General features: G+C 39.1%; 1 long non-coding RNA gene across 1 annotated transcript; it reads right to left on the bottom strand.

The window, feature by feature from the left end:
• Nucleotides 1-3286: 3286 nt before the first annotated feature.
• Nucleotides 3287-7600, bottom strand: LOC117412017 (uncharacterized). The gene is made up of 4 exons (XR_004545872.2): nucleotides 7231-7600; nucleotides 6260-6337; nucleotides 5619-5715; nucleotides 3287-3754 (listed from the first exon to the last, which is right to left on the bottom strand). It is a non-coding gene; the product is annotated as an uncharacterized LOC117412017 (long non-coding RNA).
• Between the last annotated feature and the right edge of the window lie 11965 nt (nucleotides 7601-19565).

The raw sequence follows: 19565 nt of genomic DNA on the forward strand, positions 1-19565 counted from the left end.
GAAAATCCCACAGGAAATTGGTACATAAAAAACTGTAGCTAGTCATGAAAATACTGTCTGCTTTTGCTAGTCTGGGTACACCACACACTAAAAAATGACATTTAACAGTGAATGTTTATGATCTGGTTTAACATGTAAATCATTCAAAAAGAATACATCTACACATATTTATTTGTATATACTGAGAATTACTTGAATACACTTTTTTTTATTGATTTTCAGTTTTAATAAAATCTTCAGTTAGTTTGTGAATGTGATTATTTATTGGTCAACATTATTAAAACAAAGGCGTCATTTTACAGAAATACGAAACCAGTGTGTGGCGCTCCCCGTCGTTGACCAGCATTAAGGTGAAATAAAAAGATAGAGAAATCGCTTTGGGCCACTTGTTCCAAAGTCGATTCTCACAGAGGGGAATCCCTCTATGTCACACATATGTATTTATCCCGGCCCAAAATAGATTTTGATACGAAAACAGCGGGCAAACATGCCACAGACACCGCATTCCAACATTTCATTCGCATATAACAAATGTAAACCAAATTGAGTAAGTAAACTGAGGTATTTCAGGGGTTAAATCGTTTTAGGCCACTGTCACGGATAGCGTGTGGTGGTGACGTCAGATCCGCAAGACTGTGGACACAGACAACAGTGCTGGGGGTATGAAACGTGCTGATACGCAGGTTTATTCTAAAATAAAAGTTTTAAACGAAAAAACAAAACAAACGGTGCGGTGGCCAAAACAGACAAACAGGTACCGTGCTGGTGCTTCCAGCACAAAATAGCAATTGTTCGCTTTAATTTATTTATTTTTATTTCTTCTTCTTCTTCTCCTCCTCCTCCTCCTTCTTCTTCTTCTCCTCCTCCTCCTTCTTCTCCTCCTCCTCCTTCTTCTCCTTATCCTCCCCCTCCTCCTTCTTCTTCTTCTTCTTCTCCTCCTCCTCCTCCTCCTCCTCCTCCTCCTCCTCCTCCTCTACTCACCGATCACCCAACCCCGAGTGAGTGAAACATTCACCCTTTTATGCAGCTGTACCGAGATTGGATTGCTATAATCAATCGTTCGATTGGAATCTCAGTACATCTGCACGTGAACTACTCTGTGCACTTCCAGTGCTTCCATACACCTTTTACTCTGCACGTGAAGTGATTGTGCCATCCTCATGTCTAAATACACATAAATAAACAGCGGGCAAACATGGCACGGTAGCAAGTTGGCGTGTTATCCAAATTAATTCAAATGGAATAAGTAACTGGCTTAAGCCCCTGCCTTCCCGCCCTTCTGTAACACCCGCTCGGTCAGAGGGTCTACAAAACACAGGGTTATATTTTTAATATGTAGTCCGGCTATGCCAGTTCAGTGCGATAAAGCACAGAACATTAGATAAATGATGATGTTATTTTTATTCGGATACAGATACGGGAAACAATCATGGGTTTCCATGCGGGGCAATTTACACATGAAATGGTGATGCGTGTGCAAGTTTGGGAGAATTACTCCTGTAAATCAGGGTTGTGGCCAAAATAAACTGCCAGAGAGGCATGGGGTATCCATGCGGGTCAATTTACAAGTGAAATGGCGATGCGCGTGCACATTTGGGAGAATTAGTCGAGTATATCAGGTTTCTGGCCAAAAAAAAATGGCCAAAGAGAGGGATGGGGTAAATGTCATTTGTTCGTGTGAAAAACCCACGCCCAGTTTCGCATGGAAACCCGCATTTCACGTGTAAATGTTAATGAGCATGTTTATCCTTAAGTGACATCACTATAAATATTGCAAGGAAGCAGGTCAGCTGTTACTGTGGAGTCCAACAAGGCAGAAAGTAAGTGACTGATGGGCGATTTTATGGTTAGCAGTGGTGTAGTGCACCTTAATGATAGTGCGGGCGGGTTTTTTAGTATTGTGTTTCGCTGTGTCTGTCCTGTTGTATGTCTCTTGTGGGTTTACAGTTCTGTATAAAACCACTTACCACAAACTGTTATGCACTTGTTATAGTATTAAGCAGCTGTTTGAGAATACCCTTGCTGTAAAAACTATGGTAAAGTTAAACACAAAGAGCAAGTGAGCTGCTTACTAAATGTCTGTAACTGATTTCCCTTGATTTTGATCATAGCTATGTCCAAAGATAACACTTGTCCGCCCGCCACTCAGGTTTGCTGGAGCGAGGAGGAAACCCATTAATAAGTATAGTTAGTGACTTGGAAGTGTTGAGCCAGCTTGATCACCCGAAACAGCGTAACAAGCATGTCTACCAACGAGTGGTTGATGCCCTTTCAGAAAGAATAGAGTGCACAGTCCCACAAGCTAGGAACAAATAAAAAAAAACTGAAACATTTCTACCTGCAGAAACGAGCAAAGAGGTGTCGTTCAGGAGAAACGGGACGGTTTCGGTTCTGGGAAGACATGGACTGTTTATTGGGGCAGCGCCCAGTAGCAGTTGCAGCTGCCCACTTGACTGACACCTCCCAGCTGTGTCGCTGCATCTGAAGCAGGTAACATCTATTGTGTGTACATGCACATTCAGTAACTTGTATTACTGTTAATTAAAAGTAATGGTGCTACTTTTTATTTTATTACTTTGAAGACCGCTACACAGTCAGCAGCCACAACCTCCTCCAGTAGTACACAACTGCAAGCTGAACAGGTGACCGAACACACCAGTTCAGATTCCACGGATGAGGCAACTGAGGAAGGAGAATCGATGGGTGAGGAATCGGTGAATGAGACTGCACGTTCACAAGCAGATGTGGCAAATGTATGTTTGTATTTTATTTTTATTTTTTTTAAATCAGTTTACCTGAACTCTGTATACATACAAGTCAAATTAACGATCGATATTATATTTTTAACCCCCGAAGCTCGTCCATCACAACACCCTTCTGCAGTGGAGTGCAGGCGGTCGAGTCTACAGGAGATGAGACGGATGCGACGCCAGATGCAACAGGTCCTGTTCCAGCAGGCAGAGTGTCGCAGTCAGCGTGACTGGTCAAAGTGGATGAGACAGCAGCAACAGCATCAGGAAACTGTGGCTATGTTCTGAGTTTCTGCAGAGCATTGCTGAGGCTGTGACATCCAACCCACCTATGGTTGACATTGGCACTGACCCAGCTGTGGCCTCTCCTGGTACAAGCCAAGACAGTATTGTCCGTTCCCCCCCCCCCCCACCATCAGGGGACGATCTACACGGTGTCCAGGTCGCCCTCCAAAGAAAGGCCCCCGTGCCAGGGAAGGAGGATGTACCCCACAACAATAAAATAGTCTATGTAAATAAATACTGACAAAATAAAATTTTAAATGAATGTATTGATTGTGTTTTATTTGTTTACATCATTAATATTTAACACAATGGTAATTACTCAAACTTAAAAGAAAGGAGAGAGTCTCTGACAGCACAAGCCTCCTCAGATTGCTGGTGTCCAGTTGAAACTGGCAGCTGAGGTAACCTTCTCCCTGTTTGTCTCACAGACTGCAGCCACTGATTCCTGAACACTTCGTTTTGTTCTTGACACAGATTGTGCAGGATACAGCAGGCAGTGGCAATTTTAGGAACACACTCATGTTGCACTTCAGACCATTTCAGCAGTACCCGCCACAGCCCTTTCAAGTGCCCAAAAGCCTGTTCAACCACTACCCGTACTCGCCCAAGCATGGTGTTGAATGCTTCCTCCGCAGCTGTCAGATGTCTGGACGGATAGGGTTTCATAAGTCAGGGAAGTTGGGGTATGCAACACCCTGATCCCCTATATGCTGTATTGCCTGAATGAAAGGGGAATATAGATTACTATCGTAAAAAAGATGTGAAATATACAGTACTGTGCAAAAGTTTTAGGCAGGTGTGAAAAAATGCTGTAAAGTAAGAATGCTTTCAAAAATAGACATGTTAATAGATTATATTTATCAATTAACTAAATGCAATGTGAGTGAACAGAAGAAAAATCTAAATCAAATCCATATTTGGTGTGACCACCCTTTGCCTTCAAAACAGCATCAATTCTTCTAGGTACACTTGCACAAAGTCAGGGATTTTGTAGGCATATAGTCAGGTGTATGATTAAACAATTATACCAAACAGGTGCTAATGATCATCAATTCAATATGTAGGTTGAAACACAATCATTAACTGAAACAGAAACAGCTGTGTAGGAGGAATAAAACTGGGTGAGGAACAGCCAAACTCAGCTGACAAGGTGAGGTTGCTGAAGACAGTTTACTGTCAAAAGTCATACACCATGGCAAGACTGAGCACAGCAACAAGACACAAGGTAGTTATACTGCATCAGCAAGGTCTCTCCCAGGCAGAAATTTCAAGGCAGACAGGGGTTTCCAGATGTGCTGTCCAAGCTCTTTTGAAGAAGCACAAAGAAACGGGCAACGTTGAGGACCGTAGACGCAGTGGTCGGCCAAGGAAACTTACTGCAGCAGATGAAAGACACATCATGCTTACTTCCCTTCGCAATCGGAAGATGTCCAGCAGTGCCATCAGCTCAGAATTGGCAGAAAACAGTGGGACCCTGGTACACCCATCTACTGTCCAGAGAAGTCTGGTCAGAAGTGGCCTTCATGGAAGACTTGCGGCCAAAAAGCCATACCTCCGACGTGGAAACAAGGCCAAGCGACTCAACTATGCACGAAAACACAGGAACTGGGGTGCAGAAAAATGGCAGCAGGTGCTCTGGACTGATGAGTCAAAATTTGAAATATTTGGCTGTAGCAGAAGGCAGTTTGTTCGCCGAAGGGCTGGAGAGCGGTACACGAATGAGTGTCTGCAGGCAACAGTGAAGCATGGTGGAGGTTCCTTGCAAGTTTGGGGCTGCATTTCTGCAAATGGAGTTGGGGAGTTGGTCAGAATTAATGGTCTCCTCAATGCTGAGAAGTACAGGCAGATACTTATCCATCATGCAATACCATCAGGGAGGCATCTGATTGGCCCCAAATTTATTCTGCAGCATGACAACAACCCCAAACATACAGCGAAAGTCATTAAGAACTATCTTCAGCGTAAAGAAGAACAAGAAGTCCTGGAAGTGATGGTATGGCCCCCACAGAGCCCTGATCTCAACATCATTGAGTCTGTCTGGGATTACATGAAGAGAGAGAAGCAACTGAGGCTGCCTAAATCCACAGAAGAACTGTGGTTAGTTCTCCAAGATGTTTGGGCCAACCTACCTGCCGAGTTCCTTCAAAAACTGTGTGCAAGTGTACCTAGAAAAATTTATGCTGCTTTGAAGGCAAAGGGTGGTCACACCAAATATTGATTTGATGTAGATTTTTCTTCTGTTCACTCACTTTGCATTTTGTTAATTGATAAATATAAACTATTAACATGTCTATTTTTGAAAGCATTCTTACTTTACAGCATTTTTTCACACCTGCCTAAAACTTTTGTGCAGTACTGTATATAAAAGTCAATCTGTTGTACTTTGAGCCATCACTGGCATCCTCCAAACATCGTAAAGTATTACTATCGAGCGCTTAATTTGAAACTACAGCATTAAACACAAACGCTGTTAAGTGAGGAATATATGAGGAAAATGTAAAATCTTAACACTGTTTTTCATTATACACATAACTGAATAGCCTATTACCATTAAGAATACATGAATCCCTTAGAAATACTAACCTGCGGAAGTGCGTGTTGACACATATTCAATCCTGAAGAGCGGAATGCCGCAGCATCATGCGCGGATCCTGGCATGCCACACGAGGTGTCTCTAAACCTTTGAAATAAAGGAACAAGGCATGTCAAAATGATTTAAATAAACAGTATTTTAACACATGGATGTATGCCTTTATAAGGTACTCTACATGAAAAGTCATAATATATTCCTTACAGAGATGTTGTCAAGACCTATTTAAACACAATATATACTATATATATATACAGTATACTGTATATTATATATTCATGAAATTTACCTGCCACTGTCATCCACTACTGCTTGGAGAATGAAAGCTGCCCAGTACTTTCTGTTGAGGTAATCTCTCAGACAGTGGCGTGGTGCTTTGATGGGAATGTGGGTAGCATCAATCATACCCATTACTTGGGGCAACCCATGCTTTTCACTGACACGCAGAGCAATGCTTTTTGCTTCAGTTACATCAGGCACAGTTATGTACGTGTTGCAGTGCCTCTGAACAAGGGAGTTGACAAACTTGTAAATACAGCGATGAACTGTGGATTTATGCACCCCAAACATATTGCCAACTACCCTGTACTCAGCTGAGGATGCCAGGCACACTGTACACCAGCCAAATACTTACAGTCAGGAAAGTCCATGTACAGGCTTGTTTCACTTCCCTCTGTTCTCTCCATTCCAAACACTACACATGTTCCCACTCCTGCACAAACAAAACCACAATGAAAGACTGACACACAGACACAAACCCCCAGGATGGCCATCCAGTTTGCAATAGATGTGTGCTATTTATATTCAGGGGCGTAAAACTATCAATTATTATAATAGTCAATACCCAATATGGCATACAAGGTGAACGGGGTGGAGAAGCTACTAAAAGGTGACAAATCAATTGCAATGTGTTAAATCAATAATATATAAAACATGCACTAATCAAATCTAAATGTAAAATTATAAAAATAAAACATACAAGTGACAAATAAATATGTGAAAGATAAAAGGGACATTATTGGCCCTGTTACACTTATGCCCAAAAGTGCCCTGTTTCTCAGTGATAAGAATATTGTGATGCTTGAAAAGTGACCTTTTTCTTCAATGAGCCCCTGCCCTGTGATGTCCTCAGCATGTTACTACTGTGTTATAAAGTACTACGGAGGATTTGTCAATCAGTCTCAGTTTGGGCTTATGAAATCCCATAATCAAGTTATTTTCTGCAAGTCTATCAAAACACACTGCGCCGTTTCTGTGTGTACCTGGTTACTACCTGCGGTCCTTTGTTATTGAGGATCACCTCTCTTTTAAACATTAGGCTGGATGATTGACTGATTGGAAATTGATTTGCAGCCACATTCCTCCCACTCAATCATCATCACACCAAGACAGTAACTACTGTCATTCTGCAGATGAGGTGATGCAGACAAAAAAACTGCAGTCCCTCCCTCAACTTCAGTTTTACATTGAAATCTGGTAACTGTTCACTACATTTTCCCTTAGACTAGGCATTCTGCGCACTCTTCACCATCAGATAGCAGACCTTGTTGGCTTTTCAGTTTGTTTATATTCCCTAAAGGTACTCTCAGCTGTAGGTACACAAACCTTTTCCATTCTTCAAGCCATCTTGCCACTTTGTAGTTCATTTAAAGCAAAGGAAAAAAATGAACGATTGTATCCATAGCTGTTTTTGTTTTAAACCTACAAATGAGATATTTTGCCGTGGTTCATTAACCTTTCAGAAATGTTTAAAAAACATTTTAAAGGTATCTATGAGGAATATGACTTCCATTTGCTTCTGATTTTCGGTTTTAACCGATAAACCCCGATACAAAAAAAAATTAAATAGGTGGATAGCCAATAAACACCAGAAATAAACTGTGGAAATGGTTAATCAATTCACGTGGACTTTACCCTTTTCCCATTACAAAAATAAAACCTACTACAAAAATAATAATAAATACATTTCCGTGTAATGCTGGGCAATGTCCCGCCTTCCTGATTTCTATCTATCATTGATTCGTTCTCAATACTTTAAACCCGCCCCAACAACTGAATGACAGCACATTCCTACATTTCTATTGGAGACTGCTTGCGAGATTTAAAACGAGATTACAATCAGGAATGGAGGCTTGTTCGCGGGATTTAAAACTATTACAGTTAAAATACGGACGATTTAAAACAGAATTGTGGCGAAATGTGCAAAAATGCCTACACACAAAAACCCTAGAAGAATGTGGTGACCATAGGGATTTCATTGTGGAAGACAGCAAAGGAAAGAAGGTACAACTTAAGTGTGCGAGTACTGTCGCGTTACTACGACTACATATTCTGAGAGAAAAAAAAAACGCTCGAGCATTTTGGAAAGTAACCGAAAACACACTAATTTCATACAGTATTTGAAAAATGAAAGCCCCGAAAAAAAACGATTTACATAAAACTCGAAAATAGCTCAAAATAAGCACCGAAAAATACAATTAATATAAACCGAAAAACAGAAGCCCAGTTATAACACAGTACACATTTTACATTTAATTATAACACAGTACTAATTTTCATGAACAGAGAAGACATTTGTGTTTATTATTATTATTATTATTATTATTATTATTATTATTATTATTATTATTAAATTTACTAGAAAATAAAATGTTCAAAAGTTATTAGAATTATAATATGATTACTATTATTAGTAATAGTACTGGTAGTAGTAATGCTACGGTTTTCACAGGACAGCCCTTTTTTAGGTAGCATGTATAAGTGTCCCCACAAGTTTAGTCAAATCTTATTTTTGTCTCGCTTTTGGCTAGTTGTACCGTTTTTCAAGAACGTCTGTGTTTGGCCATAGACTCAACTGTAAGTAAGCAGCACCCTGATGGACGGAGGTAAATCTAAAGGCAGCTGGTCTCATAATCCCAGAGACACAAAGGCTGGACACATTTGTAAAATTGACCTTTAGAAAGAAATGAATCTTCAAATTAAGTGTTCAATCTTTGCTACATTGATAGTGTTGCTTAATTACATAGAGGGAGCATGACGATACACCAGTAAAATGCACATTGAATCTTTTTATTTACATTAGGTATTTTATATGAGAGCTCAGATATATAAAATAAAATGCAGAACAACAACTAGAGAGAATAAATATTAGTTGACTTCCGTACACAGTGCAGATCGACTGCTCTCATTCCTGCCAGTCAGCTCTCAGTGACTCATCTAATCTAGACACTCCGCGCATAAAATATTATTAAACCGTGGTGAGGAAAAGCTTTCATGAAAGAAAGTATAGAATGCCTTATATATTAAATAAAAGTGCACTTGGGTTTGTTTTCTTACAATATGACATGTTTTGAGTTCACACCTCGGTACTGCAGACTGGATGAGCGCGGAAACACTGCATTAGGGTGCGTCCACGAGATCATTCTGCAGATTTTGCGCAAAATGATCTCCGTGAACGCACCCACAGTCTCTTCAAATTATGACGTCCCGGATTTACGCTTTGGAAAGTGGGTAACTTTAAGTAGTTGTAGTGCATCAAAATCCGTTTTGGGCCGGGATAAATATATATATGGGTGACGTAGAGGGGTTCCCCCTCTGTGAGAATCAACTTTGAAATAAGTGGCCCAGAGCGACTTAACCCCTGAAATTCCTGAGTTACTTTTTCAATTTGTGGTACACTTGCTGTATGCGAATAAGAAGCTGGCGAATAAGAATCTAATTTAAGCATCGTACTTAAAATTGGCTTCAAATGAAAGTAGTTTAAAGAATGACAGGATTATTCTTGTACCTTATGCCCTCTGAGACAATCAGAATGCAGTAGTCCTATTTCTCCCTGTTGGTATCTCTTTTTCACTGTGCCAGCGACCTCTGCAAAAGCTTGCTGTTCTTCACAACGCTGCCCCGAGATCTTTAATGATGTCAACAAAATAGCATTGCAATTAATCAGAAGAAAAACGGTACACTACTTAACAATTCAACGCTGACTTTAAATAATAACAAATATAGCTTTTCATTATTTTTTTTTTTAAATATTTATTTGTGTAACACATGTACAAATGAGAGCAAAAGTAATGTAACATTTTTCCCACCTTGGCTTTGTCTGTTTTTTTCTTTAGTGTTTCTGCATTGTTCTTTCTAGTGCAGGGTCCAAACAAGAGGAATGCAGTGTTCTCTGTGTCAGCCTGATAGAGGGAGTCCTGTGGTTCAGAACGGGGCAGCGGCAGGGCGGAGCTGTGACCCTTTTAATGCAAGCAGGTACTTCCTACGTTGTTTTTACATTGCTCTCCATTAATAGAGTGAGAAGGACAATATAAACCAATGGGCTGTGAATACTACTTTTCAGAAATGTTTAAATCATGGAATATTTTGTTCAGAATTATAATTTACGTTTTCTTCTTGAAAAGTTTTAAAAAGTGTTTTAGAAAAGGGCAATTTTTTAGGTTTCCTTTGCATTGTTTCGAAACACTTTGATCTCAACAACAGCAACAACACACTAACTGTGAGCAGCACCGTCGCACTAAATCACACAATGCTGATCATTGGAAACAGAAGTTGAATGAGAACCTGTGCATGGATTGTGCAGATGTGGAGGGAGTCGATCATGTAGCTTAGATTACAAAGAGTCTGTAAAGAGATCAAGGGCTGAATCCATCCTGCGTTTCTTCAACAAGCGATCAAGACATGATGCTTGTAGTGTTATAATACATATTATTATTATTATTTATTTCTTAGCAGACGCCCTTATCCAGGGCGACTTACAATTGTTACAAGATATCACATTATTTTTTACTTTTAATTACATTATTTTTTACACATTATTTTTACATACAATTACCCATTTATACAGCTGGGTTTTTACTGGAGCAATCTGGGTAAAGTACCTTGCTCAAGGGTACAGCAGCAGTGTCCTTCACGGGGATTGAACCCACGACCCTCCGGTCAAGAGTCCAGAGCCCTAACCACTACTCCACACTGCTGCCCCCTATATGACACTGTCGTAAAGACACATTGCTTTACAGTAGTTGTAAGCTGAATGATGAGAGTGGATACACATGTCCGTGTGCAGCAATAAAGAGCATTTTGGTGCAAGTAATATTGTGTCTTTCCTGAACAACCTAAAACCACAACCAACACTAAAGCCAGACAACACTAAGATATACTCTTATGGTTCCAAAGATGCACTTACGGCCCTGGGGAATTTTGCCTGTTGCATAGAGTCTAAACACACATTTACACAAGGAACATTCTATGTTGTACAGGGAAGCAACAGTTCACTTTTAAGCTACCAGACAGCTTCTGAGTTAGGACTGATCAAAATTGTCAATGCAATGTCTCCTCTCACAGCAAGTCGTACTGTAGCAGAAGAACTAGTTGAACAAAATCCTCAACTGTTTCATGGAATCGGAACGCTTAAAAATGTCCAAGTGCGCTTGCACATCAACCCTGACATACGGCCAGGAAGTCAGCCACATCGCAGAGTTCTGTTCCGTGTAAGAAAAAATGTTGAAGCAGAACTGAAAATACTTGAGGACGACGGGATAATTGAAATGGTGACTGGACCAACACCCTGGGTCTCGCCAATAGTAACACCCCCGAAACCAAAGGACCCTGAGAACGTGAGAATCTGTGTTGACATGCAACAAGCTAATACAGCTATTCTATGTGAACGCCACATAACCCCAGCCATGGATGATATACACAAGCTAAATGGAGCAACAATATTTTCAAAGCTAGATCTAAAAACTGGATACCACCAACTGGAATTACACCCAGACAGCAAATACATCACCACGTTCACTATGCACATGGGGCTAAGACGGTACAAACGCCTGAACTTTGGAATATCATTGGTAGCTGAAGTATTCTAAAAAGCAATACACCAAACATTACAAGGCATTACTGGTGTGAAACGGTATACGGTGCCAATCAGAAAGAATATGATGAAAAACTTACAGCTGTTTTCCAGAGACTAAAAGAAAGTGGACTAACTCTCAATCGGCGCAAATGCGAGTACAACAAAGTAAGGCTAGAATTCTTTGGCTTCATCTTCTCAGCTAGTGACATATCAGCTGACCCCAAGAAAGTTGCTGCCATACACCAAGCAGCAAATCCCAAAGACACTAGCGAACTTCAAAGTTTTCTTGGAATGGCTAACTATTGATCTCGTTTCATCCCAAATTTTGCCACTCTTACGGTGCCTTTGAGAGAGCTCACGAGAAAGGACGTTACATGGCACTGCAGCACTGAGAACGCTCAAAGATAGCCTCACAAGTGAGTCAACAATGGCATATTTCAACCCAAACAGAGAAACAGAACTAGTTGTTGATGCTAGCCCTGTAGGACCTTCAAAAGGCAAATATAAATCAACACATCATAGCATGTGCCAGCCAGTCTCTTAGCGATGTTGAACGGCGATACTCACAGACCGAACGTGAAGCACTAGCTATAATATGGAGTGAACACTTCCATCTCTACATATATGGTAACCCATTCACATTAGTAACTGACCACAAACCTTTAGAGCTGATGTGGAAGAATCACTGCTTCAAACCGCCTGCATGCATTGAACGATGGGGGACTCCAGCTACAGCCATACAATATGAACATCAAGTATAGAAAGGGATCAAACAATCCAGCTGACTACATGTCACTCCATCCAAACACAGCACAGCTCAGTATGCCACACCCAAAGCTATGATCCTAGGAGAAATACAGCAAGAAACGCTGAAGGATCCAATTCTACAAACAGTCAAAGAACTACTGCAACATGACATGTGGCACACCATTATCAGTCATACACCACATGCCGCTGAACTAAAGCTATATCAACGTGTTAACAGCGAGCTTACGATATCAACAAACCATGACATAATGTGAAAACAGACAATGGGCCGCCATTCAGTGATGGTCAGTTTCATAAATTTGCAGAATATCTAGAATTAAATTACAGGAAGATCACACCTCTCTGTCCGCAAGCCAATGATACTGCAGAGAGTTTTATGAGAACCATAGGGACATTCCTAAGAATTGCTGGAATGAATGGCATTCCATGGAAACAAGAACTTGACAAATTTCTTAGAGAATATCGTTCTACGCCACCCAGCACGACAGACAAATCACCTGCAGAACTGCTGTTCAATAGGGGAATGAGAACCAAAATTCCCACTGTCAACATTGATGGAAAAGGTAGAAATGCTAATCAACTACGAGAGAGAGATTGTACTGGCAAAGCCAAGAGAAAAGCATATGCAGACAGCCGTGGACATGCAGCACCTAACAACATTGCACCTGGTGATTCTGTGCTATACCAGCAGAAAAGGAATAACATACCCCAATACAATACCAAGCTTCACACTGTGACAGGTGTCAAGGGTTCCATGATCACAGCAACAAGAAATGTACATTCAGTGACCAGGAACTCCTCATTTAAAAAACTTCACTCATACCATGATCACAGTTCAGACATGGAAGAAGACGACAAAGAAGTTGTCACCACCTCACAATCCCAGAGCTATCCAACCAGACATTACAGAAGACCTCCCACTTACCTGAATGATAATTAAGCTTGTGAGTCTTGTCATTGACAGTAATCCCTTAAAAGTGGGACAGTTAGCTTGGTAATGCTGACACATAGGCTAGTCATCAGAAACAGTTAAATGTGTTATAAAATCAAATCAAAAGAATATTACAGTACTGACAGCCTGTATGTGCTCTTGAAGCAAGAACTTCAGAATGCATTCATGCCACCAGTGAATCACATGGGGCGAGCTGGAGCTGTACACAGCATGACTGGCTCACAAACTCTGCTTTCTTTGCTCCATCGTCTTGGTCACACGGTTTCATGTAGTACATGGGAGAGGGTAGAAAGTGCAGTTGCTGAGTGGCTGATTGAAAGCCACAACCAGGGAGAAATGATCAAGCCGTCCAACATTAAGCCAGCTTTCAAGGAGCAAGGAAAGCAGAGTTAGTGAGTCAGGTCACTGTAATGGTTTTCAAGCTGCTGTTTTAGTGTCTCGTTACGGTGGTTCTGAATGTTAGGAACCCCGATCACCAGCCAGTTCCTTATATTGCCTCAGCAATGCAGCAAATTCAACACATAATTTAAAATCTTGACTTGGGCCCCAGTCTATATACTTTATCTTCTCTTTGTTTTCTTGTTCTCTATTTTCCTTTGCTTTATCTCTCTTCTTTCTCTGTATTTCTTTGCTTTATCTCCTGTATTTTCCTTTCCTTTATCTTTTTTTCCTGTTTTTTCATTTGCTTTATCTCATTAAAGCAATTATTTCACACCTTGTCTCATTTCTTATGGTTTTCTTCATTTCCACTGGTTTTATTTCTCCTTGTATTTATTTTCCTCCATTTTCCATCTTTGTATTTATTTTTTCTTTATTTTCATTGATATCTCACCATGTTCTTATTTGGCCTTTGTTTCTTGTCCCTTTTCCCTTGGGTTTATCTTTAATTTAACGATGATGGTAACTTCTATTATCCTTTTTGTCAGCTTGTCTCTGTTGGTGTTTCTTTGCTGTTCTGTGTTGTATCTCTTGTTTCTCCTGTTGTTGTTTCTTTGCTGTCCTGTGTTGTATCTCTTGTTTCTCCTGTTGGTGTTTCTTTGCTGTCCTGTGTTGTATCTCTTGTTTCTCCTGTTGTTGTTTCTTTGCTGTCCTGTGTTGTATTGCTTCTTTCTGTTTTTTGTGTTTCTTTGCTGTCCTGTGTTGTATCTCTTGTTTCTCTATTGGTGTTTCTTTTCTGTCCTGTGTTGTATCTCTTGTTTCTCCTGTTGTTGTTTCTTTGCTGTCCTGTGTTGTATTGCTTCTTTCTGTTTTTTGTGTTTCTTTGCTGTCCTGTGTTGTATCTCTTGTTTCTCCTGTTGTTGTTTCTTTACGTCTCTTAGTTTTTCTCCTTTTTCAGATTGGAGCAGCTGTTCTGATGTTCTTTTTATAATAGTTGTATTTTCTCTTTGCTGTTGTTTTCATTTCTCTTTTCTATACCCCCTCTTTTTCAGGATGAGCCCCCCCCCTGTTTTTGTGCTCCCCTCCCTACATGCAAAAGCACCAGCAGCATCTCCCACACCTCTTCATCTTTTTCACCTCCGTCCGTTTCTTCTTGAAAAATCTTGTAAAACATCCACACCCTTTTCCCTTCTCACTGGTCAGCTGTTGTTCTTTGGAAGGCTGTTTTGATGGTTGGGGGTGCACTCTCCTGCTTTTCCTATGCTTGAAAAGGCCACGATCGTCCTGAGACACTTCACGTTCCACAATCAGTTGAGGCAGATGTTTAATTCTCATGACCAGCTTTTTGTCAGGGTGCTGTGATGTCACGCCAGCTAACCCTGCGGGAGACATTGCCTCTTTTCCCAGGCTGGGGCTCGGGGATTTCTGGTCAGGGTGATCTTTTGATTGTTCCATCTGAAGCGCCCTGGTGGCTTTCTGGATGATGTCATCTACAAATGTAACAGCCACAGCCCACAGCAGTGGTGAAACTTCATCAGTTTCGTTCATCATTTTCTAACTGTTAAAAAAAATAAATGGGTAAAAATAGCAAAACATTCACTTGAAAGGGAAAGTGATTGTTACTTTAACAAGTTATGGCAGTGACATGCTAACATTAAATCTACATGGAAGTTTAATAGAACTGCCTACAGCACCTACAATTTTAGGATTTAGACATAATTTTTAAAAAAAAGAAAAAAAAAACCTACATGAACATAATATTATATACATTAGATCTTTTATTTAACATTCCGAACAGAAATAGAAATCAGGAATTATTTAGTGTATTTATTTATTCATTCTTTAACCAGGAAAAAAAAAAAACATTGAGACCAAGGCCTCTTTTACAAGAGTGTCCCGGCAAAATGACCAGCTACAGACAGCAGTGATTTCACATCCCTAAAAATAATAACATCACTATAAGTAGGGATCTACCTAAATCACGATTTCGCGGAAATCGTGAAATTGAGGGGTCACCGCGAAATTCACCTCGTAGGAGCCAATGCATACAAACAAGTACAGGGAGGGAAAAAAAAGAAACCTCATTTAAATGAACTACTGCACACCGCAAGCGACGCAAACTACGTATCTTCCTTCTGTAGATAGCCCTTTTTTATTCCTTCGCCGTCCTGTGTGCATTGCACTTAAGCAAAAAATAAACAAACAAAAAACGTCCACATATAACATTTACACAAAGAAAATTTCCAAAGCAGTTAACTTTTTTGTTTACTATTCAAATGACAAAGTTTTAATCAACCTATCAGTGCGTCTTTACTGCTTTTATGTGATCTGTACTGTGCAGTAGGGGGTGGGACAAAGTTGGTGCTGCATTGTTTTGATTTAGGTTGCTAAAATCAGCATTGGTAAAATAGTAAAAATGGATGACAAAAAAAGCGAAGTATATTTCGGCTAATGATCGTTTCAAGATATTTCCCAAAGAAACTGTACATGCAGACTGAGGTAATTGTTTTGCATATCTTAATGTGTCTGGAGAAAATACGATCGATCGCAATTTAGCTTCAGAATCACACATTAAACAAAAGGCTACTACAGAGGCTGCTGAAGAGAACGTCAAATAAACAGCTTTCAGAAACCAATCTGGAAAGTCAGCCCAGACAAAAAGTATGCAAGTTAAATCAGTACTAAAACGATCCAGCACAGCCACCTCGCTTCAACCTGCTGCTTGCTTTTTCACAGTTGGAATTTTAGACCCGAATAGCCACATTTTCTTTGTTTTAACTCGGTACTAATAATATAAATTATTGGATGGGACAAATAATATGACAACGAACATGCTGCATACATTGCCTTTATTAAAGTATGCCAGATGCCCTTGAGGGTAACCGAGTTTTGGGGCTGTTTCTAATCGATTTCCACATCTGTATAACTTGGCAAAGCTTTGCATTAACTTCCAACCAATTCAGTGGATGCAGAACGTGCAGTCTCAATGTATGGATGGGCAAGTCAACTGCAGGGGGATGCTGCATGCTTACCTTTAACAAATGACAGCACTCTGTTTTAGTAAGGAAGCAAGTACCACTATTTTTAGGCTTTATAGTGTTCTGAAATACTGGCTACTTAGGTTTATTTAATGTTTAAACAGGTCTGCTAAATGTCTGCGAAATCCTAATTTTATTCCACAACATACCCGTGAAAAATACGTAAATTTATAGCGATTTGAGTAGACCCCTATCTATAAGACAATCTCATCATACATTCAACCTGGGATCAGAAGCATTTACACTTCCATCATTCTTAAAACACATTTAATATTAGTCATTATTCTTCAATAATAATAGCATTTAGGGAAAGCAAGGAAAGGGAACACTGGGATGCACCAATAAGGAATCATTAAGGATTAATAGGGACACTTTTTTAAAACAATATCCAAAATAGCTATTTTCTATTTTCAGAATAATACCAGTGCTTGCAAAATGGTTTATTATGGTCTATCAGTGTTCCTGTGTAGGTCTAAAGAAATGACATCATAAATGAATCACAGTTTGGAAAGAATATCCTCACTGTGCTGTGACGATGTCATTCTATTCTGACAATGTCATTGCAGAAGACCTCCCACTTTAGTTCTAGCATTCTGGTATGGAGACATTTTAATAACCATCTATTTTAATCTATTCACTTTCCATTGACTTGTATCTGACATTTGCCTTTCAAGAATAATCTTTTGAATTTGACTTTTTCTTAGAACATCCTGATATAAAAGTATTTCGGAATTGATTTTCAGAGAATCGACATACTTAAAAACCTAATTGTTTTCCAAATAATGCCACAGCAAGTGTCACTGGATTCCTCTTATCACAATAAGCTACACTGACAACATTGCTTGCTATACCCACAATCTTATATTTAAATGACTGCACCCCACCTTCTGACTGGTCCTTACCTTTTGATCTAAAATGAGGCCACAGTTCTGTGACATGAAACATCTATTTTGCTGTACACTTGATAGGGAATGTCCACTATATATATGTCAACGACTGTATTCATGTACATTATAATAGCCATTGTGACCTCATAAGACTACATCACAATTTGAAAAAAAACTTTCACTGTAACATTCAATCAGAGTGATTTCAACCAGTCAATTATTCTCAGTCATTGCATCCTGGCAAAGTTTGAATGGTCCCTGAATAAGCTTCATTCAAATTGGATAAACATGTTCTAGTGAACAGCGTTCCACAGTAGGCCAGTCACAAGGTACAGATACAGATTTAAACAGAAGAGTAATCTTCTAACCTGCCATTCTAATAAGAATTCAGTTCATTTTTTTATTTTTACTCTAACTGCTTAATAATAATAATAATAATGGCAACATCTTTATTTTCAAGATTCAATTAAAGCTTGACATAATATACTTTTTTTTTTTAAATATTAGAATGAAACTTTGAATGTCTATTATTAAATTAGTAATATATTTTAAAACCAGTAATAGCAGAAACAGATAAACATGTCTTACCTCTTCACAACACTTACTTCAACTCCTATCAACACTGGGTTGCCAGGTATGCAAGTGTTCAGTGATGATGTCAAAGCATTGTGATGCCTATTCATCTAACCAATTGCAGCCTGCAGAGTTCTGATGATGTCACTGCATTATGATGTCATTTCAGGCAACCAGCTGCAGCCATTTTGTTTTTGTTTTTGTATCATGTTTTTAAAATGGCTGCCGTTGTCTGGTTTGAAATTTCATCACAATGCGGTGACATCACCACAACTGCAGATATGGAAACAACCCAAATATCGCAAATATCATTTAGAATAATTAATAATTTTGCAGTTGATACAACTAAGGCTGAAAATCACCGTTTATTTGAACAGGCATTTAAACCGTTTGTGTGAACAGTCCTTTACTATTTAAACTACATATTTTCCAAGAAAAAAGTAGGCTTGCTTTATGATTGATAGTCATCTTTACATTTTATTTTTGTACTTTTAAAAAGTTTTCTAGACAGTGCTGTGGTTTACAATGCTGAAAGATACATGATTTTTGAAAAAAATATAAAAATTAAATGCAAAATCTTCATGAAACAGAACCTTTACGCCATATTTCGATACAGTTGAAACTGTTGAATATTTACAGCCTTAAATATAACTACCAAATCCTTATTTTCAAGACTAAATAAAAGCTTTAAAAAATATAGCCTTCATTTTTTTAAATCTAAGAATGAAACTTTAAATGTCTATCATTAAATTATAACATATTTTAAAACCAGTTATAGCAGAAACATATAAAAATGTCTTACCTCTTCTCAACTCTTACTTCAACTCCTATCAACACTGACGTTGCCAGGTATACCAGTGTTCAGTGATGATGTCAAAGCATTGTGATGCCTATTCATCTAACCAATTGCAGCCTGCAAAGATCTAAAGATGTCACTGCATTATGATGTCATTTCAGCCAACCAGCTGCAGGCATTTTTTAAATTTTTTATCACGTTTTTAAAATGGCTGCTGTTGTCTGGTTTGAAATGACACCACAATGCGGTGACATCATCACAACTACAGATATGGAAACAACCCAGATATCATTTAAAATAATTAATAATTTTGCAGTTAATGCAACTAAGGCTGAAAACGTTTATTTGAACAGGCGTTTAAACCGTTTGTGTGAAAAGTCCTTTACTGTTTAAGCTACATATTTTCCAAGAAAAAGTAGACTTGCTTTATGATTTATATGAATATGAACTAGGATGCAACAAGTTAGGATTACAGCAAGTTATATCTACAATGACATAATAATCGTGCATAGTGCAAGGATAGTGCATCAACTGAGGATCCAGTAACGTGGTGCTGAGGTCATGCAATAGTATTACTGGTGCTGCAGTGTTCTCTTTGAAGACATTTTAAAGAAATTGTGGAACTCTATGCAGTATGTCTTCAATCTGAAACTCAAACACATTTTCAATGTGAAAAAATGCCATGTTATAAAAA

Source organism: Acipenser ruthenus, chromosome 16 (assembly GCF_902713425.1).
Source record: "Acipenser ruthenus chromosome 16, fAciRut3.2 maternal haplotype, whole genome shotgun sequence".
Classification (NCBI taxonomy): domain Eukaryota; kingdom Metazoa; phylum Chordata; class Actinopteri; order Acipenseriformes; family Acipenseridae; genus Acipenser; species Acipenser ruthenus.